We start from the raw sequence: 21,911 nt of genomic DNA, 5'->3' as shown, positions 1-21,911 counted from the left end.
AAGGCAATTACTTTAAAATTGTCAGAAAAGGAAACTCAAATAGGTAATTTAGCTGCTTTAATTCTATAAGGAATACTGAAGTAGAAGTTTCATGAATCTAAGAATAAAATCACTGAATTATCAGGTGGAGAAATGGGGAGAGATTAATAAAGAGAATGAAGAAAACAAAACATTTTCTGGAAAGAGTTCCAGGAAATTTAAAACTCATATACAAAAAAGTTGAATGGGACAAGAGGTTCATAATACTATACCTTGCATATATTTTCAGAATTTTAAGTGTAATTACCATTGTGCTGATTTTTTTCCTTTTTTAATGCAATTTAAATATTGTTTGTTATATAAGATTGTTCTGTATGAAATGTAGTTTTACTTCAGGAAAATTAGAGTAATATAAAATGAAATTTTAAGAAACTTATTATAAAAGTAATAGTAACTTCCTCTCAGAGTTATTTTGAGGAATAAATAAGGTAACATTGAAGTGCTTTGCAAACTTTAAAGTTTTATGTAAACTCCAATTGCTTGTCATTTTCTTCTCTTTCTCCTTCTCCTTCTCCTTCTCCTCCTTCTATTTCTTCTCCTCCTCCTTCCTCCCCTTTCTCTTATAATAACAATAATAACAATTATTATGAACTAAAATTACTTTTGCTTGTTTTTTCATTCTAAAATATTTATTCTCAACTTCTTATCATATCTAGCTAATACAGTAATTCTATCCTCATTATATATGTGTATTCAATATTATTTCATTACTTTCTCATGAGAATCCTATGATGTAAATACTATATTATTGTCATCCAATTTTATGGTTTTGAAAACTGAAAGGTTTAGTAACTTGCCAAAAGATCACAGAGCTAAGAAATATCTGGAATGGAATGCTAATTTTTGTCTTCCTTACTCCATGTTAGGGATTCCAGACATACTAGCTATCAAGCTTCCCTATAAATTCATCAGCTAGACATCACAAAAATGTTATTATATCACTCAAAGAAAAAAGTATTTAGGTTCTATTAGTATATGTAATCCAAAAATATGATAAATACACAGAACCTATCATTGAAAGAACACATTGAAAAAAAAAGTTGAGAATAAAATTAGAAACATAAAATTGTTTTATGCCTTTTGTTTTTCTTTCTTTTTCCAGTGTTTATTAGACCTTGGGAAATGATATAATAGAAATTATAAGAATCTAAAGCTTGTGTACAAAAATATACATATATGTACATATATAGAAATTTATGCTGGTGTGTGTTGTGTTTATAGAGATAGAGAAATACCTATATCTATATATACATTTATATATATATAGTATAGTGTGTATATATATATAATTTATAATTACATATATAGTACATTTCTCACCCTATTCACTAACTCACCAACATCTGTTATTGCAGACTATTTTTAAAAGTGAAACAACAAGAAAATAAAAGAGAAAAATCATGGGAGAAAATCCATGTGATCACAAATGTTAAAATCAGATCACCAAAGGAAACTTACACACTCTGGGAAAAGTGTGGTGTGGAAGTTCTTTAAAGCTAGTCAATTACAATAATAAAACCACAAAAGAACATTTAAGAAGATGGACTAGCACTACAGGAATAAAAAATTCAGAATCTCCTGTCCCATACACTTCCTGTGACCCAAGAACCTGATTTTTTTTAATCACAGTGAGAAAACAAAACAGAATAATTTCCGTAAATACTATTGAATTTTTAAAGAACTAATTTTGACCTCTTTTAAGAATATCATAACACTGACTTTATTCCAAATCCCTAATGAATGTTTTAAAAAATGAAATAAAAGACAGATATTGGATATGTATTATGAGAGAAAGTATCAAAACCTTGCTCAGTAAGAGATATTTTTCCCCCTGAGGCAATTGGGGTTAAGTGACTTGCCCAGGATCTCACAGCCAGGAAGTATTAGGTGTCTGAGAGCAGATTTGAACTCAGGTCCTCCTGATTTCAGGGATAATGCTCTATCCACTGCACCATCCAGCTGCCCTTGTAAGAGGACATTTTTTAAAAGTTAAATTCTCGGGATTTATAGGGTCAGGATAAGCTGGTACAGTCTCTTTCTGCTGACAAGTCATAATGAGAAGTGTTACAAGAGGTCAAAAGAATCTCTTGGGTCCTATCACAAAAGGTTTCCTAGATATATAGCAAGACAACAGTTTCAAGTTGCATTTTATGGTCTGATTCAGTCATTAAGACAACATAGAAAGTTCAGTTTAGTGTGTATAGCATGCAATAGATTATGAAGAAATAATCTGTTGTCAAGAGAATGTTAAACTTTTTTCTCTATGGACTATATATGCGTTATTAATATTAAAACATATTGCCACATTATTGTATTAATATTATTCAAGGAGAATAAAGGTTCATCTTCAGAAAGTCACTAAAGGAGTGATAGAGAAATGAAAGCTAAAGAAAAATAGCAGAAAATTAAGAGTAACAGGTACATAAGTGAAAGGTCAAAAGTAAAACTAGGTATGTTAGAAATTCTCTATTCTCAAGCATAAGCCAACTGACCTAAGTTTAAAGAAATAGTAGGAAGATTATATATGACAATTTTGAATGAAAATGGCCTCAAATTGAATTTAATTGTGAAGAAGGAGTTAAAACTATGAACAAGAAACATTATTTTTACAATTTGTTCTGTTTATTTGGGGGAGGCATTTCTACAATTTCTATTTTTATGCCAAATAATATTTTTTAAATTTCTTTTTAGGTTATACATGGGTAGTCATGAAAAACATTTACATAATAGAAATGTTATAAAAGAAAGCATAAACAAAAAAAAAAACCCTTTAAAAAAAATAAAGAAAAATTTTAAAAGGATGTTTCCTGAAATAGACCCCCAAAATGAAAACTCTAAGGCATATTGTAACTAAATTTCAGAATTATCAAATCAAAGAGAAAACACTGCAAACATCCAAAAATAAACAATTCAAATATTGAGAAGCCACAATCAGGATTATTTGGGACATAGCAGCTTCTCCTGCTAGGATCAAAGGACCAGGAATATGGTATTCTGGAGGGCAAAGCTTGGACTGCAGCCAAGAATCAACTATCCAGAAAAAATAAGCATTATCTTTTTTTGGGAAAAGATTGATATTCAAGGAAATAGGGGATTTTCAATACTTATTGATGAAAAGACCAGAGCAGAATAGAAAATTTGGCAGAGTGGAAAAGAAAATGTGTGTACTGGCTTTTTGGAGGACATCTGGATGGATCTCTTTGGTGGAGAAGTAATGAAGGTAGGAGAGCCATCACAAGGATGGTCAAGGATGGGGTCTGGAATCTGGAGTCTGAAATCAAATGAGCACACATATTCCTTCTTTCTCCAGTCCTCTCAGCTCTTAAATATCTTAGTACAATTACATCACTACAGCACATTGAGCATGTGACAACTGTGGAATCATTACATCACACTAATTACTAAGTACAGGTGAACTAAAGTATCATTATCTCATTAATCACACTGAGTAAACACCTTACTGTAAGTATATTTGCTTCAAGTATACATTTCTCAGAGTTCCCCAATATTTGCAGTCCTCTAGATCTCTCACTTTCTTTTGTTTTAGAACACAGGTCCCTGACTTCTCAGGAAGGGAGGTAAGAACACCAAAAAGGAGGTGATCATACCCTTTCTTACTACTCAGGAAGGGAGGTGGGCACCAAAGGGAAATGGGGAGTCAAACCAGATATTGTTATCGGGTTTCCTCTGGGCTGAAGGGTCTGAATTGAAACAGGTATACATAAATCCATCAAAAAAGGAGGTATTACACAAGAACATAGTAATATAAAACAGGCTAGTCTCAATGTAACACAAAATATGAATCAATATGAGGAAGTATAATATACATGTCCATAAGTCCTAGAAAGAGGATATATAAATAACATTCACAGATACACCTCCTTCAGCAGCCAAGGGATAGTTCAAAACCATTTTGTTATCCATTATTTCATGTGTCAGAGAATCCAGTGGTTCCTGCAAGTTTTGAAGTCCTGCAACAGTCTCATTTTTGATGTTTATGAGTCAATTGCCATATTCACAAGGTTAATACTCATGCTTTTTCAGTGTCACATGTAGTCAGAGATAGAACAATCTGATGGGTCTTGGGTCTTTTCCTTTGTTTCAAGGGTCTTCTCCATCTCTTTCTGATGGGCAAGGCAAATATAGATCATTGGCACTCATCTGATTCTTTCTCCATCTATAGAAATACAAGTTAACCCTCTCCCCCAAGCAGTTAACCCTATTTGGTCCCTTCCATTCACCAGTTTCTGGATCACTACATCACCTGGTGATTATCTAAAGAAAGTGGAGCTGCTCACACTAGACATTGTCCTTCCAGTGGATTATAAAATCTGTCTGCCAGAGCCAGTTCATCTTTATAAAAAAAAAAATGAATAGTAAAAAGAATGAAATTTAAAAGTTCTCTAGGGTTACCTATGGCTCCCCCCTTTCTTTTGTTTTTGATGGAGTGTCTTGATGTGTCTGTTCCTCCTCTCTACTATTGTCTGTCCTTAAGGATTAAAAGGTATACCAGTGATGTTTAAAATCTGATATTGTGAACAAAAGTGTGCAGAATGTTTAGAATATGCAGATTGATTTACTGTTTTTATTGCTTGTGGCACACCCATAATTGCAAAAACTTGTAAAAAGAATTCAATTACTACTCAGGCTATCTCTTTTGCTGCTGGTATTGCAAAAGTAAATCCTGAAAAGATGTCTACTACAACATGGATAAAAGACAGATGACCAAAAGATTTATAATGGGTCACATCCATTTTCACTGGGTCTCAAATCATGAGGGTTCTTCCCTGAAGGAAGTGTAGGAGTGTGGAAAGGAAGGCAAGCTGTATAGACTCTCAAGCAGCCTGATGATATTTAGAATAAAATTCTTGGGCTGCCTGAAATAAAAGAGCATGGCTAACATGATTAGAAGGTGATCTGCCTTTGAATTTCCATTAAAAATAGGACGTGGAAGTCCACTATGAGAGTGGTCATGCAAGATATAAATCTTACCTTGATGTTTTCTCACTTGCTCTTGAAATTCCTTAGAGAGCTGATACATATTAGAAGCTACAAATTTTATTTGGGCTGTGGTGATTCTTTGTTCAACACCTACTGAATAAGCTGAATCAGATATCATATTTACGTCTCCTGGATAATAAGCAAGAGGCTAGTATGATTGCATAAAATTCATTCTGCTGAGTGGACTAAGAAGGAGTTCTGACTACTCTCTTTCAAGTTAAGTCATGAGAGTATACAGCACAAATGTTATATTTATATGCATCTGTAAAGATAGTTGATCTTTTAAGAGGAGCCATAAAAACCTTTTCTTCAAAAATCCATTGCCAATTATGTAATAGCCAGATTATCTTTAATATAGAATATATAAAATTTGGAACTGTGGCCAATAAAATTTGCCACTCTGGGATGGTTTCACAGCATACATTAATTTGTGCATTAGTATAAAAGGTGTATATCTTCTTAGGTCCTATCCCAGATAATTGCACTATTCTCTCATTGGCCTTTAATACAATTCTAACCATAAGCACTGGGTAAGGAGTAAGGTTTTGGTCTGGTTGCACTGGGAGGTTCACCCACTGGATCACGCTGTCTCCTTGATGAAGGACTGCTGTGAGTACCTCTTTTGTACCAAAAAGTTATTTTTCTGAGGGTTTTTGAATGACTCTTTCAACCACATTGGATAAAGCAAGCTCAACTTCTCTCAAAGCCTCTTGAACTTCTTTTGTAAGCTGGCGTAAAGAACTTAAAGGACAATCTCCCCTTAAAATGTCATATAATGGTTGTAATTGATAGGTAGCTAAGCCTAATACTGGATGCAGCCATTGGATATCACCTATCAATTTCTGAACATCATTTAAGGTGTTCAACTTCTCTATTCTTAAAGAAAGTTTTTGTACTGTAAGCACATTACGATATACTTTATAACCTAAATATTGAAAAGGAATATGCCTTTTAATTTTTTTCTGGAGCTATATGCAATTTGTAATTCCTTAGTGTTGCTATGGCCTTTTGTAGATTTGCTTCTATCATTTGCTGCTCAGGTACACACCCCAAGATATCATCCATGTAATCTAACAACATAACTTTTGGAAATGCTTTTCTTACTGGAGTAAGAGCAGCAGCAACATACATTTGACACATAGTAGGGTTATTTTTCATTCCCTGTGGCAAAATTGTCCATTCATATCTTTTATAAGGCTCAGCTAAATTAACACTGGGCACTGAAAAGGCAAATCTTTTCATAACCTACTAATCTAGAAGGATAGAATAGAAATAGAAATAGAAACAATCCTTAATGTCTATAATCCAAAGAGGCCATTCTCTACACAAATGAGTAGGAGATAGAAGTCTAGGCTGAAGAGTTCCCATAGTTTCCATCTGTTCATTTACTTTTCTTAAATCAGTCAATATCCTCCATTTCCCAACTTTCTTTCTTTTTTTTTTCTTTTCTTTTCTTTTCCTTTCTTTTCTTTTCTTTTCTTTTCTTTTCTTTTCTTTTCTTTTCTTTTCTTTTCTTTTTTCTTTTGTTTTCTTTTCTTTTCTTTTTTTTTTTTAATAACAAATACAAAGGAATTCCAAGGACTTTAGAGAAGGTTGTAAGTGTCCTTGCTCAAGTTGTTCCTGTACTATATCTAATAAGGCCTATTTTTTTTTCACTTGTTAAGGGCCACTGTTCTACCTATTCTGGTGTATCAGTTTTCCATTGAATGGGAACAGGTGAAAATGCAGGCAGGCCTTCAACAGCATCCCAGTCTAAAAAACCAAAGTACTCAATTATTATCCTAACTGTTGTAAGATGTCTCTTCCCCACTTACTTCCTTATTCATCACCTTATTTACAACAAAATGAGCAAAAACTCCTGTTTAAATTTCAAATATCCATCTCAAAGGAGTAGCACTCAGCTACTATTGGTCCTCCTATGCCAGACATATGGTGTCAACTGTAATCTTTGGCCAATGACTGGCCCAACTGGCACTTCAAATGACTGGAAGATCTGCACCTTTGTTTACCAACCTTTCCAATGGTATGCCATTTACATAGATAATGAGCATAGGTCAGTCATCTATAATAGCTGTAGTCTAGAATATTCCTAGATTCTGTTGTTGGGAGTCAAAATCCAGATAAATATCACCAAACTGCATATTAGGAGTATGTATCAGTAAATCTGATGCTACTACTTCTCCTGGTGATAGATCACACATTGTCTACTTGAATTAGTGACAGGGACATTAGCTACACATTCCCCAGTTTCCCAAATCAGTGTATGGATGAACACTGTTTTGTAAGTACTCTCAGGAGGTTAAATGGTCAATCCTACTGTGCCTGGAGGCAAGGGATCTGTAGGCCAGACAGGGACAGATTTCACCTTTTCATGAGACATCTTAGTAGTCCCAGCTGCATACAACTCTATTCTCCCCAATTGTAATCCCTTTCCCACATCAGGTTGCTTCTCGGCTGATTTATCATGTTGTAGTACTGAAGTTCTGGCGATTCTCTGGGTGTAACATTGGCTTCCATCATGCCCCAAGTGTTTTTTTGCCTGGGGCCTTGGAGCCCTGCTTCCCATTTCCCTGAGTCCATCTACATTCTGATGCCCAATGGAAGTCTTTGTTGCATTTTGGATATGGAGTTTTGGGTCTTGTTCTCCCACCCTGTTTTTTCATTTTATCTTTATGCCAACATTGAGCTTTCAAATGCCCTATTTTATCACATTGAAAGCATTGACAAATCTCTCTGGAAGTCCCTTCCTGAAAGGGACCCTGTCTTCCTATTTTCAGATCTTGAGAATTCTGCATGATAGCCTGGCTATCAAAGTTATTTGTGCCCACTCTGGCACAGCATTTTATGATCTCCTCTAATGGAGCATCCTTGTGTATTCCTAGTATAATTCTTCTACAAACTTCATTAGCATTTTTCTCTAGCAAGTTGTCTTATCATAATTTATGTTGCTACATTTTTACCAATAGTTCATATGACAGGAGGTCTGCAGACATCCCACAAAATCAGCAAAGGGTTCATTTGGACCTTGCATTATTTTTGTGAAGGCTTTCCTTCTATCTTGTCTTTCCGGGAAGGTGCCCCATGCTTTGATAGCAACAGAAGCAATTTGCTCATATGCTGCTATAGGGTAATTAATCTGCTCTAAAGAGTCTGCATAAGGATCTGTACTTGCTAATTGATGAGAGGTGACTGATATATTAACTCCAGGTTGCCTATTTCATTGGCCTTGTATTCTACAGAGTTCACTATACTTTGAAAGCCACAGCAAGTTTTATCCAGGTTCTAAACATGTCTTTACTATAGATTTCCAATTAATAGGGGTTAAAATTTCAAAAGCCAAATTCTCTAATATCATCTTAACATAAGATGATGTAGACTCATTAAGAGTGCAATTTTATAGATCTTTGATAATTTTCAGATTAAAAGCAGTGTATCATATTCTGTCTTGACCTGAAGAGTCAAACTCTTCAATCACAGGGTATGCTTCTATTCTCAAATCAGATGTATCCTGTCCTTCCTCTTTAGCTTTAACCAATGCCTTTTTGTAAATGTGTCATAGGGGATGGACAAAACTGCTACATAGGTGGTGCTAATAGTATCAATGCTATTTCTACTCTTTCTCCTCCCTTCACCCACAAAGGCAAAATTGAGGGAGGAAGGTCAGGAGATGAGGAATGCCCTAAGGGTGTCTGCTGGAGTGTTGGGGAAGTGAACTGTGAAAGTGAGAAGCACCACACCCCTTAAGCTCATCAGCACTGTACTTAATTCCTTAATTCAACTCTCCTTGCCTTTCAGCTGCTTTGTCAATACCAATCCCCTCCTGCTCTTTCTCCTCACAGTTTCTTGTCTGGCTGTCTATATTTAAATTTTTCCTTTCTTTAGACTACTGGGCTTGTTTAAAGCCAATTGTATTATGTTGTATATAATGAATGCTTCCTCAGGGATTGAATCAGGACCTTTAGCTTTGTAATATGCAATTAGTTGCTCTCCCTAGTTTGTACATATCTTGGCTCTAATTTTTCTTCCTTAGAGAGCCAAGGAGATGTACATTCTAATATATTTAAGAGTTCAGTGAATTGCCTCTGAGTTATCAACAAAACTTGCTTCTCTATTAACCTAACTATGCTTGCTATACACTCCCTCTCTAGAGGGTAGGCTTTTTTCTTAGAATTTGCCTATTTCAGCTTAAAAGCAAAAGTGACTAGTTTAGTCCTTACCAAAGTTTCCTGCTTGTCTATTTTTGTACTCACCCTATTTCCAGATCATAGGGACTTCTCCACTGAGCTTACAATCTCATCAGTCGAACTGCTGAGTGTAGGTGCTTGAGTCCAGAGCCTCAAAATGTAGTGTGCTTCTTTCAGTGCTCCACTTTGTGCACCCAACTGTAATGTCCAGATTAGCTTTATGGAGGATCTCTAGATGGACCTTAGCCTTTGGTGAAGAATTAATGAAGGCAGGAGAGCCACCATGAGGATGAACAAGGATGGAATCTGGATACTGGAGTCTGGAGTCTAAGTACACACACTCCCTCTGTCTCCAGTCTTCTCAGCCCTTAAATACGTTAGTACAATTACATCACTAAAGCATACTTAACAAATGTCAATTGTGGAACCATTATCATACTAAGTATATGTGAATTAGAAAACCATTATCTCATCACTCCCACTGAGTAAACACCCTGTTGCAAGTATCTTTGCTTCAAGTATACTTTTCTCAGAGTTCCTCAATATCTTTGGTCCTCTACAAATTTGCTCTGAATATAGAACTCAAGAGAAGCATAATAACCTAAAAAGAGAAGAAAAAATTATTTTAAAAAAAAAAAGGTTAAAATGTTTATATCTGTACATGGGAAGATGATATATGCAATAGTAAAGAACTGTATTTTTCTAGGGGGTATAATTAGAGAGTTTAGATATAATTTGACTTTGTTGTGATGATTAAAAAAAAAAGAACTAGGGATGGAGAAGGAAATGTACTGGAAGAAGAGGAAAGGGGAAGAAAAATGGGGTAAATTACATCATGTAGAGGCAAAAAAGATCAATTATAATTGAGGGGAAAAAGGGAGGGAGATAAAATTGTTTGAATCTTAATCTCATCAGTTTTGGTTCAAAATGGGAATATCATACATATTTACTTTCGGAAAAAAATTGAAAGGGGACAGAAAAGAACATTGTTTTTTTTTTTGTTTGTTTGTTTGTTTTGTTTTGTTTTGTTTTTGTTTTTGTTTTCTCAGCAGTACATGGAACCTACACAAAAAGTGAACATGTCTTAGGGCAAAAAACCCTCACAATCATGTGCAGAAAGGCAGAAATAGTAAATGCAGGGTTTTTAGATCATGATGCAAGAAAAATTAAATTTAAAAAAGCACCAGGAAATAATAGGCCAAAAATTAATTGGTAACTAAGTAAATTATAAAGAATGAGTAGGTGAAACAACTAATTGTAGACACAATTGATAATTTAATCAAAGAGAATGACAATAATAAGACCACATATAAAAATTTATGGGATGTAGCCAAAAGAGTTATCAAGGAAAATTCTATATCTCTAAATGCTTAATTGAATAAAGTACAGAAAGAGAAGATCAGCGAATTGGACATGCAACTAATAAGCTAGAAAAAGAACAAATTTTAAAAGCTGAATTAAATACTAAATTTGAAATGATGAAAATAAAAGAAGTTCTAAAAAATTGAAATTAATAAAATTATGAGTTAATAAACATAATTAAGTATTGGTTTTATGAAAAAAATAAGAAAATAAATCAAACTGTTAATTTGATTACAAAAAGGAAAGAAAAAAATCAAATTGCCAATATCAAAAATGAAAAGGGTGAACTGACCTATAATGAAACGGAAATTAAAATAATAATTAGGAGTTCTTTTGCCCAATTGTTTGCCAATAAATATGATAATCTAAGTGAAATGGATGCTTATAGAAATATAGATTTCCCAGATTAATAGAGGAGGAAATAAATTACTTGAATAATCCCATTTGAGAAAATAAAAATTGAACAACCCATGAACTAACTAAGAAAAAAAAATGTCCAGGACCAGATGAATTTACAAATGGGTTCTACCAAACATTTAAAGAAAAATTAATTTCAAAACTATGCAAATCATTTTTTTTAAAAAGAGGAAGAAGAAGTTCTACCAAATTTCCTTTAAGCCACAGATATAGTGCTGATACCTAAAGCAGGTTATGGTCCAAACAGAGAAAGATAATTATAGACCAAATTCAATTTGATGCAAAAATCTTAAATAAAATATTAGCAAAGAGATTATAGCAACTCATTACTAGGACAATATACCATGACTAAGTAGGATTTATACCAAGAATGCAGGACTCAATATTAGGAAAACTATTAACATAATTGACTCTATCAACAGCCAAACTAATTAAAATCATATAATTATATCAAAAGTTGTAAAAAAGCATTTGACAAAATACATCAATTTCTGCTAAAAATACTATGAAGCCTAGGAATAAATGGAATTTTCTTTAAAATTCTATCTAAAACAATCAACAATTGTTGATAAACTAGATAAACTAGAGATAATGGAGATGAACTATAAGTATTCTCACGTAAGATGAGGGGTAAAACAAGGTTGCTCACTATCACTATTATTATTTAATAACATAATGAATATATTAGTTTTAGCAATAAGAGAAGAAAAAGAAATTTAAGGAATTAGATTAGATAATGAGGAAACAAAATTATCATGCTTTGCAGATGATATGAAATATAATTAGAGAATCAACTCAAAAAGTATTAGAAAAATTTCTTGGGGGGAAATGCCTCTTTCTTTGTACCTAGATTTCAGGCATTCCAGGAATTCTTAAATTATCGCTCTTCAATCTACTAAGTCAGTTGTTTTACCAATAAAATATTTTATATTTTCTACTTTGCTTTATTGTTTCTTGATAACTCACATAATCATTAATTTCCACTTGTCCAATTCTGGTTTTTAAATACTTTTCTTCAGCAAGGTTCTGTACTTTTTTCCCCCAATTGGCCAAGTATGTACATTATTAAGGTGCTAATATTTTTTATTATTGTGTGACTCTTACCAGTCTGCTAATTTTCTTTTTTATAATTTTCTTGCATTACTCTCATTTTATATTTTCCCATTTTCTATTACTCTTACTTTAAAAGTTTAAAAATAATTGTTTTTAATTCTTTCAGTAATTCTTGTTGAGCTTGTGTCCAATTCATTTTTTTTTTAATTTTGAGGATTGCTTGTAGCTTTTTCAAGTCTTATTTTGAGTTTGTGCCTAGATTTTCCCTGCCACAATAGTAACTTCAATGGTCAGAATCTTTTTTGTTCTATGGTCATTCTTTTCTGGCTGATTCTTAAATTTGAATTTTATATTAAAATTGGGATTTATTCCTGGTGTGAAAATGGTTGAGCACTGCCTCAGCTTCATGATTTTTCACTTTGTTTTTAGAGCTAGTTTGGGGGAGAAGGGGGAAATGTTGAAAGTTTTTAGGGTTTCCAAGGTAGTGTGAACTGATTAGAGATGTGGTCACTGCTCTTCACTCTGTGTTCTTATCCTTAACCAGGAAGGATCCTTCATCCTTTGAGAATTAAACAATCTTCCTTCTCACACCACTTGATCCCTTGTAATTGTAAAGGATAATTGCTTTTTCAAACCCTTACCCTTTGGGATACCAAGGGATACTGCTCCTCAGAGCAGTTTTGTAATCAAAAGTTATATTCCTGAGGGATCTCGGTCTTTTCTGTCTGCCATGGTTCCTCCCTCCCTCCACCCACCCCAAATTACACATAGAATGTGAAGTAAATATGGAGTTTCCAAACAGATCCCAATTTGGTGCCTAGTAGCACAGAAGTCCTCTGTAGTCTCTTTTTTACTGGTTGCCATATCCTCATCATCTCCAATTTAAAAGCTCCTGAAGCTGCTGCTGGTACTAACTTCAAGGTCAAAAGCTAGTGTTGCTGTCACATGAACTCCAGGCTAGTCATCTTGGTGTCACCGACCTGTTCTTCAAATTTCTTAAGTTTTCTTGGAGTAGGGAGAAAAATGTCTCATACTGTCTTTTCTTTATTTGACTCTGCACTCCAGGATTCAATTTTTGAACTGTTATTTTAAGTACATTGAAGAGAATATTAGGAAAGTCTGGATGCTTTCTCTAATCTTTGACCTTGGACTTTTCCTGGAAAAAATTCTTCCCTTTCTCTTAAATTCTTTATCTCCTATTTTCCTGGTGGGCAAGATTAATGCATACCCAATAATGTATACCCAATTTACATTTGAATTTTTATTCTTTCCTCTTTGAACTAGTTGGGATATGAATAAGATTCAAGTGTTCCTAGGTTTTCCTTGTCCCTTCATAACATAAACTCTTTTTGCATAACGCTTCCGTATAATTTGCCCATTCTTAAAACCTCTCGACCCACAAAACAAAACAAAAAACAAAAAACAAAAAACAAAAAAAAAAAAAAAACTAAGAATTTCTCTTTCTCACTCTTCCACTATTCTTTAGTGATCATCTTAGCATAATGGCATTTATATCTATATCCTCTAAATTATACTCTCACTAACAAACTTAGAGACGATTAAATCCTGAGAAGCTTCAGATATTATTCTCCCGTATAAATATACAAAGAATTTAGCCTTATTTAGTTCTTTGTGATTTTTTCCCATCTTTTCTTTTTTATGATTCTTTTGAGTCTTGTGTTTGAATGCCAAATTATTTTATTTTATCTCTGGTCTTTTCATCAGAAATACTTAAAAGCCTTCCATTTTAGTTATGATTATATTCAATTTTCTGAACAGATTATTTTTGGCTATAATCTTAGACCTTTATTTTTATTTTTAGGCCTTTTAGAATATTACCATCCAAACTCTCTTTTATATTATATTGGTGGTTGCTAAATCTTGATTGTAACTTTATGGTCCTTGACTTTGTTATTGTTGTTGTTGTTGTTGTTGTTTGTTGTCTTTTCCTGACTACTACCTTTCTTTTTGATTTAAGAGATGTGGATTTTGGCCCAACATTGCTAGAAGTATCAATTTGATATTCCTATCAGAGATGACCAGTAGCTTCTTTCAAGTTCTACTTTATGCTCCAGTTTTAAAATTTGAGGAAATTTTTCTTTATAATTTCTGGACATTCTAAGGTTAGGATTTTTGTATTTGTGTGTGCCTGGCTTTCAGATAGTTTAGATTCTAAATTTCTCTTTGCTTTTCTTCTATGTTTGTGTCTTGATTTTCCCTGTAATATATTAGCTCTTTAGGGTTGGCTTATTTTTTGTTGAACACAGATCATACTTCCAACCTTCTTGACTTTGAACTTTAAGTTAATATGGAATTCTATTTACTTCTTGGGGGAATATGTGTCCTGAGTTTCTATTTTTAAGCTCTTTTTACAACTCAGTCTGGGGACTTGCAGGGTTTTGGTGGTTTGGTGGTATAGCCTGGGGAAAGATATGTTCTTTTTCTCCTACTATGATTTCCTGAAGTTTGATTACATTAGATATCTTGTGCTTAAAGTTCAATAGACTGCTACGGGACTCAGTTGCTTTTAGTCTTTATGAAAGTTCTACAGTTTCAAAGCAACCGAAGTGTTTGATTTTCCTTTTATCTTAGTGTTTTGTGCTTGTTATTCCACTATGTGTTCCTGTGTAGGATGGGAGCTATGTGTAAATATTAAAACTGAATCCCCTTCTCTGCTTTTTGTCTCAAAGTCACACAGCTAAGTCTTTGGAACTTATTCTTTGCTCCAATTTCTAAATACATCTAAGGCATATTTAAGCAGTTATCACTACTATACTTTTTTGCTTTAGAATTGTGATCCATAATAGCTGCAATAAAAAGCAGAGCTACCTCTGACATTTCTTTCTGTTCAGATGTTTTAAGTACTGCTGTTCAATCCCCAATGCATTATTATTCCTAAGACTTTGTATCACCCCTGACTGCCATAATACTCTTCACTTCTGTGTCCAACTCCAACTATTTATTGTAGCCTCCACTGGGGTCAAGAGCCATGATTCAATAGAGACATGGTTAAAGAAAAATACCTGAGTCATCTACACCCAGAGAGAGGATTGTGAGAACTGAGTGTGTATTGCAACATAGCATTTTCACTCTTTTTACTGTTGTTTGCTTGCATTTTGTTTTCTTTCTCAATTTTTTTTCCTTTTTGATTTGATTTTTTTTTGTGTGCAGTAAGATTATTATATAAAAGTGTATACATGTATTGGATTTAATATATATTTTAACATATCTAATATATATTGGATTAGTTGCCATTTAGGAGATGGGGGGAAGGAGGGGAAATTTGAAACATAAGGCTTTGTAAAGGTAAATATTGAGAAATATCCATGCATATGTTTTGAAAAGGAAACATTTTAATAAAAAATAAACTCAAAAAAACCCTTGAAATTGTTATAGCCATGAATTAGTCCAACTGTTCATAAAAGTAATTTGAAATTATATACAAAAAGTCAACAAAAATGTAGATGAGAGCAATGCCACTACTAAGTATAAACTCCAAGGAGGTCAAATACAAATAAGACTCATATGTGTGAAAATAAGTATAGCAGCATTTTTGATGTATCAAAAATTTGCAAAGTAGGTGCCCATCAAATTTGGACTAACTAATTAATGGAATGGAATATTACTGCATTATTAGAAATGATGGAGGAGATGAATTCATAGAAACCTGAGAAGAATTCTGTGAAATTATAAAGAAAGAAATAATTGAAACCTGGAAATTTTATATAATGATGACAATAATGCAAAGCAGTTATAGCAAACTTAAATAAAAACTTTGGTTATTAAACTATGTATAAAGTGTGCTGTAGGCTACATATTATATCTTTTATTATATATGTTAATTTAATTTTTATTGATATAAAATATTTCTCAATTATATTTTAATCTGGTTGCAGATTTCAAGATTGGCGATTGTTGTAGGTTACATATCATCCAGGAATTGCTTTTTTGATACATCTGAGGAAAGTATGGGCTAGCTCTCTGGAGAGCCTCGGGGTCAGCCAGAGTCAGGATAAATCAAATTCCTTGGTCTTTAGGGGGAGAAGTGAAGGAGGCAGGCAAACTGCCACATGGCTTGCCAAAGATATATCCAGAATTCTGGAGTCTGAAGTCTCCAGGCTCTCTCCTCCTTGTCCTGACAAGTGACTCTCACTTCTCTCCCTCTGCCCTCCAATCCTTGCCTAAGATTATCTTATTACCAAACATTCAGCAAGCACCAATTGTGAGGAGTGCCATCATTCAAATATATACTAATAGAGCCATCATCTCACATGGAATAGGTAGCCTTAAGTGCTCTCTTGTATGATTCAGAGTTTCAGCCCTCTACATATCTGATGTCAAGAAAAAATAATTTTGAACTTCAAAACCTTAATCAATTTAATACACATTCAAGATTCCAGGGTGCTGCTCATGAAAAAATGTTTTCTTTCAAGAAGAAGTGAGGAAGGGAAGGAACTGGAGTCATAGTGAAAGTGATGGAAACAAAATAAGGAAAGAAAAATAAGACCATCAATGAAATTTTAAAATACATAAAAGACAGCAGAAGAAGAACAAGAGGGAAATACATATATACAAGGGTGTTGTTAGAGATACCATTTTAAATTTAATCCATTTTTAAAAGCAGTACATAATAGAGATTATATTATCCAACACTATTTTTAAAAATTTATACATAGTTCATATTTGTAAAGTTTATAACAAAATAATAAAAAAATATTCAGTCAATCAGTATAACCTCTAGAATGTATCATGTCTACTTTGTGGTAGGCAAAGTGCTAGTCACTGGGAATGAATATGTAGGTTTGAAATAATGAAGTTTATCTTCTCTTGAGTACATATAACAGCTTGTCACATAAGATATACCTAAAATAAATTCATAGTGATGACATAAGTGGGGAAGGAAGGGTTCCTTAAAGGAGAGGGACATTGCCTTGAACTTTGAAGTAAACTGGTTTCCAGAAGATGGGGATAAAGAATGGGAAATATTCCAGACATGAGGAAAATTTTGTGCAAAAGCATGGTGATAAAAGATGGAGTGTTTCTTATAGAGGACTGAAGTAAGTGGGTTTGTCTAGAGCAAAATGTACATTAAGAAAGAAATATGCAATCATCATACAGAGATAGAGATAAGCATAATGGATAAGACAATGTGGAAATAGTGAAAATTCTTAAGACATGATTAGACTTGCACTTAAGGAAAATCATTTTGGCAGTTATACTTAAAAGTATAAAAATTAGGCATTCAGGAAAACATGAAAATGTTATAGACCAAAATAAACAGAAGCAAAATGGCAGTGTTTTAGTGAAGAATCAATGCATATGATTACCATGTGGAAGTAAAAACTGAAAAAGAAAGGATCATCTGGGATAAGAGATAAATTAATGCATCTTTTCAAAGCAGTGAGAGAAGGAACTGGATTTTTGCGGAAAGATAGTGTATACATCACAGGAAAGTCACTTTATTATTTCAGAATAATTATCTTTTTTACTAGAAAGTTTTCAATTTGGATGTAAAAGTTGTTGGGATTATTTTAACTTCTTAGAAATGACACGCAAAAATCTATAAGTAAAATAATTTATAGGTGAATATGAGTAAGTAAGAAAATAAAAAGTAAATTAACAAGATTTTCTATCTATATTGATCGATATAAAGTAAATTCAAATACATATGTAAATTTATATTTATAGCATTGAGTTTGTTAACTCAATAGATGATATTGTCATTTGGATCTCAATTAGACCTATTAAAAATGATATATTAAAGGAATTTTTTGTTGAGAGATAAAGAAAAGTGTCTATGGGGAGATCCCTTTTGATCCCAAATTTAAAAGGATTTCAAAGTTTATTAAAAAGACTACCTAGTACATGGTAATACAGGATCCTGATTGGGACAGATAATCAGATAATGAATCCCTCTGAAGTGGTCACATATATTATTTAAAATTATAATTACATAAAATATGATAATTAATTTCAGCCTAGTGGAAATATGTAGTATAAATGCAAATAATGCAACTACTTCAGCAGATTTAGTTTTCACACTTACTGGGAATTTCAGTCAAATTGTTTGGGATTAAAATAGCTAAATAAATAGCAAATATCAAATAAGTTTGAAGGGATTTTGGGGAAAAAAACTCTAATATAAGTTAACAACTGATGCAAAAAATAAACTTCCATATTTAATTTTATATAATTACACATACACACACAGAAAGAGAGAAAGAGAGATGTAGATGTACAATTATACACACACATTCAGTCATTCATTACTATATTACCTTAACTTCAGGAGGGAAAGAGAAAATACATGTTCAAAGGATGTAAATATAGCTCCTAGATATAGGTGGAAAGGATAAATGAGTGTTACATGAATTGGTAGAACTTCCTAACCCTTGTCTTGATCCTTGGCTAATGAAGGACAGAAAAGTTTTTCTTGGAAGGCAGTAGATCACTAACAAATTTCTCCAAATCCTTTAACTAACTCTGCCCAAATTTAAATTCAGGTCATTTACCCATGATTTCTAAAAATAATTTCAAATAGGAAATGGCAGATTCAGTGATCTAAGAACACTGAGAAATGTGTTCTGAATACTTAGTGCAGCAGGGTTATTGGTGTGACAACACTCATATCACTAACTTATTTAACAATTTCACTAACATAAGAATAATTTTGGTAGGCCAAAGTGAATACTAGACTTCTGAACTATATGACATCATCATTCCTACTGAGCTAAAGGAGAGCTATCCCATGGTTTTGCACTGAGAGCTTTAAATAGATGTTAATAAGGAAGTTTTGGGGGAAATAAATGTATAAAGGAGGATTACACTTGGCAATTTCTTTTCAATCTAGCAGAAGATTAGTATACCCAGATCTTAGTTCAGCACAGAAAGTTAAAGTATTTCTTCCAGGGTAACGGTATCTATGACATAAAAATTCATTTTGGTACTGTCTCACTACAGTTGCAGGATCAAAAGAAAGGAAAATCCAAGGTTACAGTGGCTTTGAAGGTCTCTATGGACTGGGAGATTCATGACAAAGAGAGATTGAAAAGCACAATTCAGGTTAAAACAAGATCAAATCAATTTAACCTCCCTAGCCAATCTAGACACACGTTATCAACATGGATAAAAGCCAACATCCAGCCTGTTGAGAAAGGCATAAGCACAACTTTCAACCCCAATTAGGAAAGTTCTTAAAAGTGTAATTCCCCTTTTCCTATTAAGCTAATGGAATATAATTGAAAAATTGCATGGCCATGTCTTTTTCAGTAACCAACAAGTAAATTTCCTAGTAAGAATTCAAAGGATGTCAATAATCTGACCAGCAGTCAACTTTACTGGACTACAATGGTCAGTAAACATATTTGCCTAATCTTGTAATTGGGTCCTGTGGTTATCTCTGGCTTTTGAAACTATGGATAGCAAAATGGTATAATTCACTGAATCTCTAGAGTGTCATAGTTTAATAGTATTTCACAGCTATAGCACATCACATTATATTATATTCACAGTGTCACAGTACCATAAAGTGATAACATAGTGTAATGAGACATCCAAACTCAATGTAATGTGACACACAAGAAAATCAATGTGGCATATCATTAAAAATACCCTGGTTTAAAAAGGCAATACCTATGGGAATTATATATGAATTTACAGATCATTCATTTCCTACATATTCTTGCTGTATTTAATTTCTGCATATCTGTGTGCTTTTGCAGAAAAATATAAGGTTGAGTTTGCAAACTGTGCCATTGTAGCACTTTATTTTCCAAAAGAAACTCAAATAGGAAATGCAAATATATAAAAGTCGTCTGAGAAAAAATATATAAGTAGACTTCAATATTTTCATTCCTTTACTTCTCTTTAAAGTGGAATTAATTTTTTAGAACCTTTCATGAGAGAAATTCTAGGGTCTAAGTATTTTTGGGTTTTGTTTGTTTGTTTGTTTGTTTTTTTTACCAAAAGAGTGTCAAGTCCAATTCAGGGCTTTAGAGTTGGATGATGCAAATAACACTGGATTGCTGGGAAGAGTTTAGCTCTCCCACTTAATAAATGTCTGACTTTGAGCCAATCATTCAATTTGTCTGAGATTCTGTTTACTCCTCCATAAAAATAAAGGCTATATATTTTATCTTTAAGATCTCTTTTACTTCTAAAATTGATAATTCTGTGAAACTGGAAGTCATGGAAAAACCTTGGAAAAATTGTCAATAAATATAGTATATAAAATAGGATTATATGAGAAAAAAATTAAATTTCATTATTTTTCATTCCTTTATCTCTTTCTGATATGGGGTGAATTGCCATTTCACCTTTGCTTGGTGCTCTTGAGATTTGAGGGTAAGCTGTGTAAAAGTTACGAACCTCACTTTTTATTCCAGAGTTATCTGGGTCAATAGCAAGATATAGATCAAGTTGACTGGAAATGGACCTGAATACAGTGAAAAACCTTGGCCTTTTCAAGTTAAGGTCTTTAACAGGTATCATTTTGACTGACACAATGGCTTCTTTTACCTAGTCAATCATAGATTGAAAAGTAGATAAGCAAAAAGACAAATATCTAGATGGATAGATAAATGTATACACATATATGTATAGACATATACATATATGTGTGTATGTATGTATATGTGTATCAATTCAGGAGTGGAAAACTCCCAGGGTCTCTTGCCAAAACAGAAAGTTACTTTTCGCATTCACACTGAACCAATGAGGGCTACAGATGAAATAATGAAGTTGGTGATTTTGTACAGCCCTCTATCAGTTAAATCTAATTCATTTGCATGTCATGGCTTCAACTCCCTGAAGTCATTGTCTTTTTCAACAATGTAGGAAAAACAACAACAATCATAACAACTTGAACTCTCACCAAAACAGCCTAAGGTTCTGGGAACTTTAAGCAAAATGCAAACCTCTATGGATAGTGAAAACCTGTTTGAACTTATTCCCCACTAATTAATAGTCTTTCCTCATGATATCCTTCCCATCACAGGGATTCTTGACTGTTATCTTTCAAATTTCTTCTCTGTGTCTCACTGTTTGATTCCTTAGTCCCACTCCTCTAGACACAAATTTTCCCTCCCCAAAAATGACCACTCTACAGCAATTCAACTTTTTCTTTGTGATTTCTATAATTCCTGCTCTATATACAATATATTTGCTTTCATCATAGATCATTTCCTTTCCCACCTTATCCAACTTTTAGTTCTCATTGAAGCCTCACTTCCTCTTAATTTCCAAGTATGCCTGAACTCTTTTTTCAGCATTGTCTGTACTTTCACTCATCCTCCTCCTCCCTTCCCCAGCTCATTAGTCAAGATATGGAAGTTAGAATACTCCTTACTCCTCATAGCCATTCCAAGAATCTCCCTCTGCCACCTCCACTTAGCAGTTTTTCCTTCTTTGAAGTTCACTTAATCCATATCTAAAAATGAAGCAAAATGCTGGGATCTGTTATCTGTTGACTTCCAGAATGGTCTTACTTCTTTCTTTACTTAATACCTGACACACTCCAATTTTCCTTTCCAGCTTCTGACTTCATACTAGGGGACTTCAACATACATATTATACATATTAATATTAGCTTAAGAACCTTAACTTCACCATTTCTCAAATAACTCATTTCACATAATCTCAACTCCACATAAAGATGGTCATGCCATACCCTTGATCTTGCAATCACAAAAAAAAAAATGTACTTTCATTTTTATGAATTCTGAAATTCCTTATCTAATTACAATGAATTTTCATTCTACTTTTCCTTCTGCCTTGCTTTAACCTGTGCTTTATCCATACCATGACCTCCAATCCCTCAGGCTCTTGATATCTTTACTAGGCTACCAACAATGCAAT

The 21,911-nt window shown here is 33.3% G+C and overlaps 1 long non-coding RNA gene across 1 annotated transcript in view; it reads right to left on the bottom strand.

Annotated features, from left to right (window-relative positions):
* The window catches only part of LOC141559403 (uncharacterized), a 449,791-nt gene that overhangs the window by 80,075 nt on the left and 347,805 nt on the right, over window positions 1–21,911 (bottom strand). The window lies entirely within an intron of this gene.

This window comes from Sminthopsis crassicaudata, chromosome 3 (genome assembly GCF_048593235.1).
Source record: "Sminthopsis crassicaudata isolate SCR6 chromosome 3, ASM4859323v1, whole genome shotgun sequence".
NCBI classification, from domain to species: domain Eukaryota; kingdom Metazoa; phylum Chordata; class Mammalia; order Dasyuromorphia; family Dasyuridae; genus Sminthopsis; species Sminthopsis crassicaudata.
The sequence above is the reverse complement of the archived record's forward strand: the minus strand, read 5'-3'. Positions and strand labels throughout refer to the sequence as shown.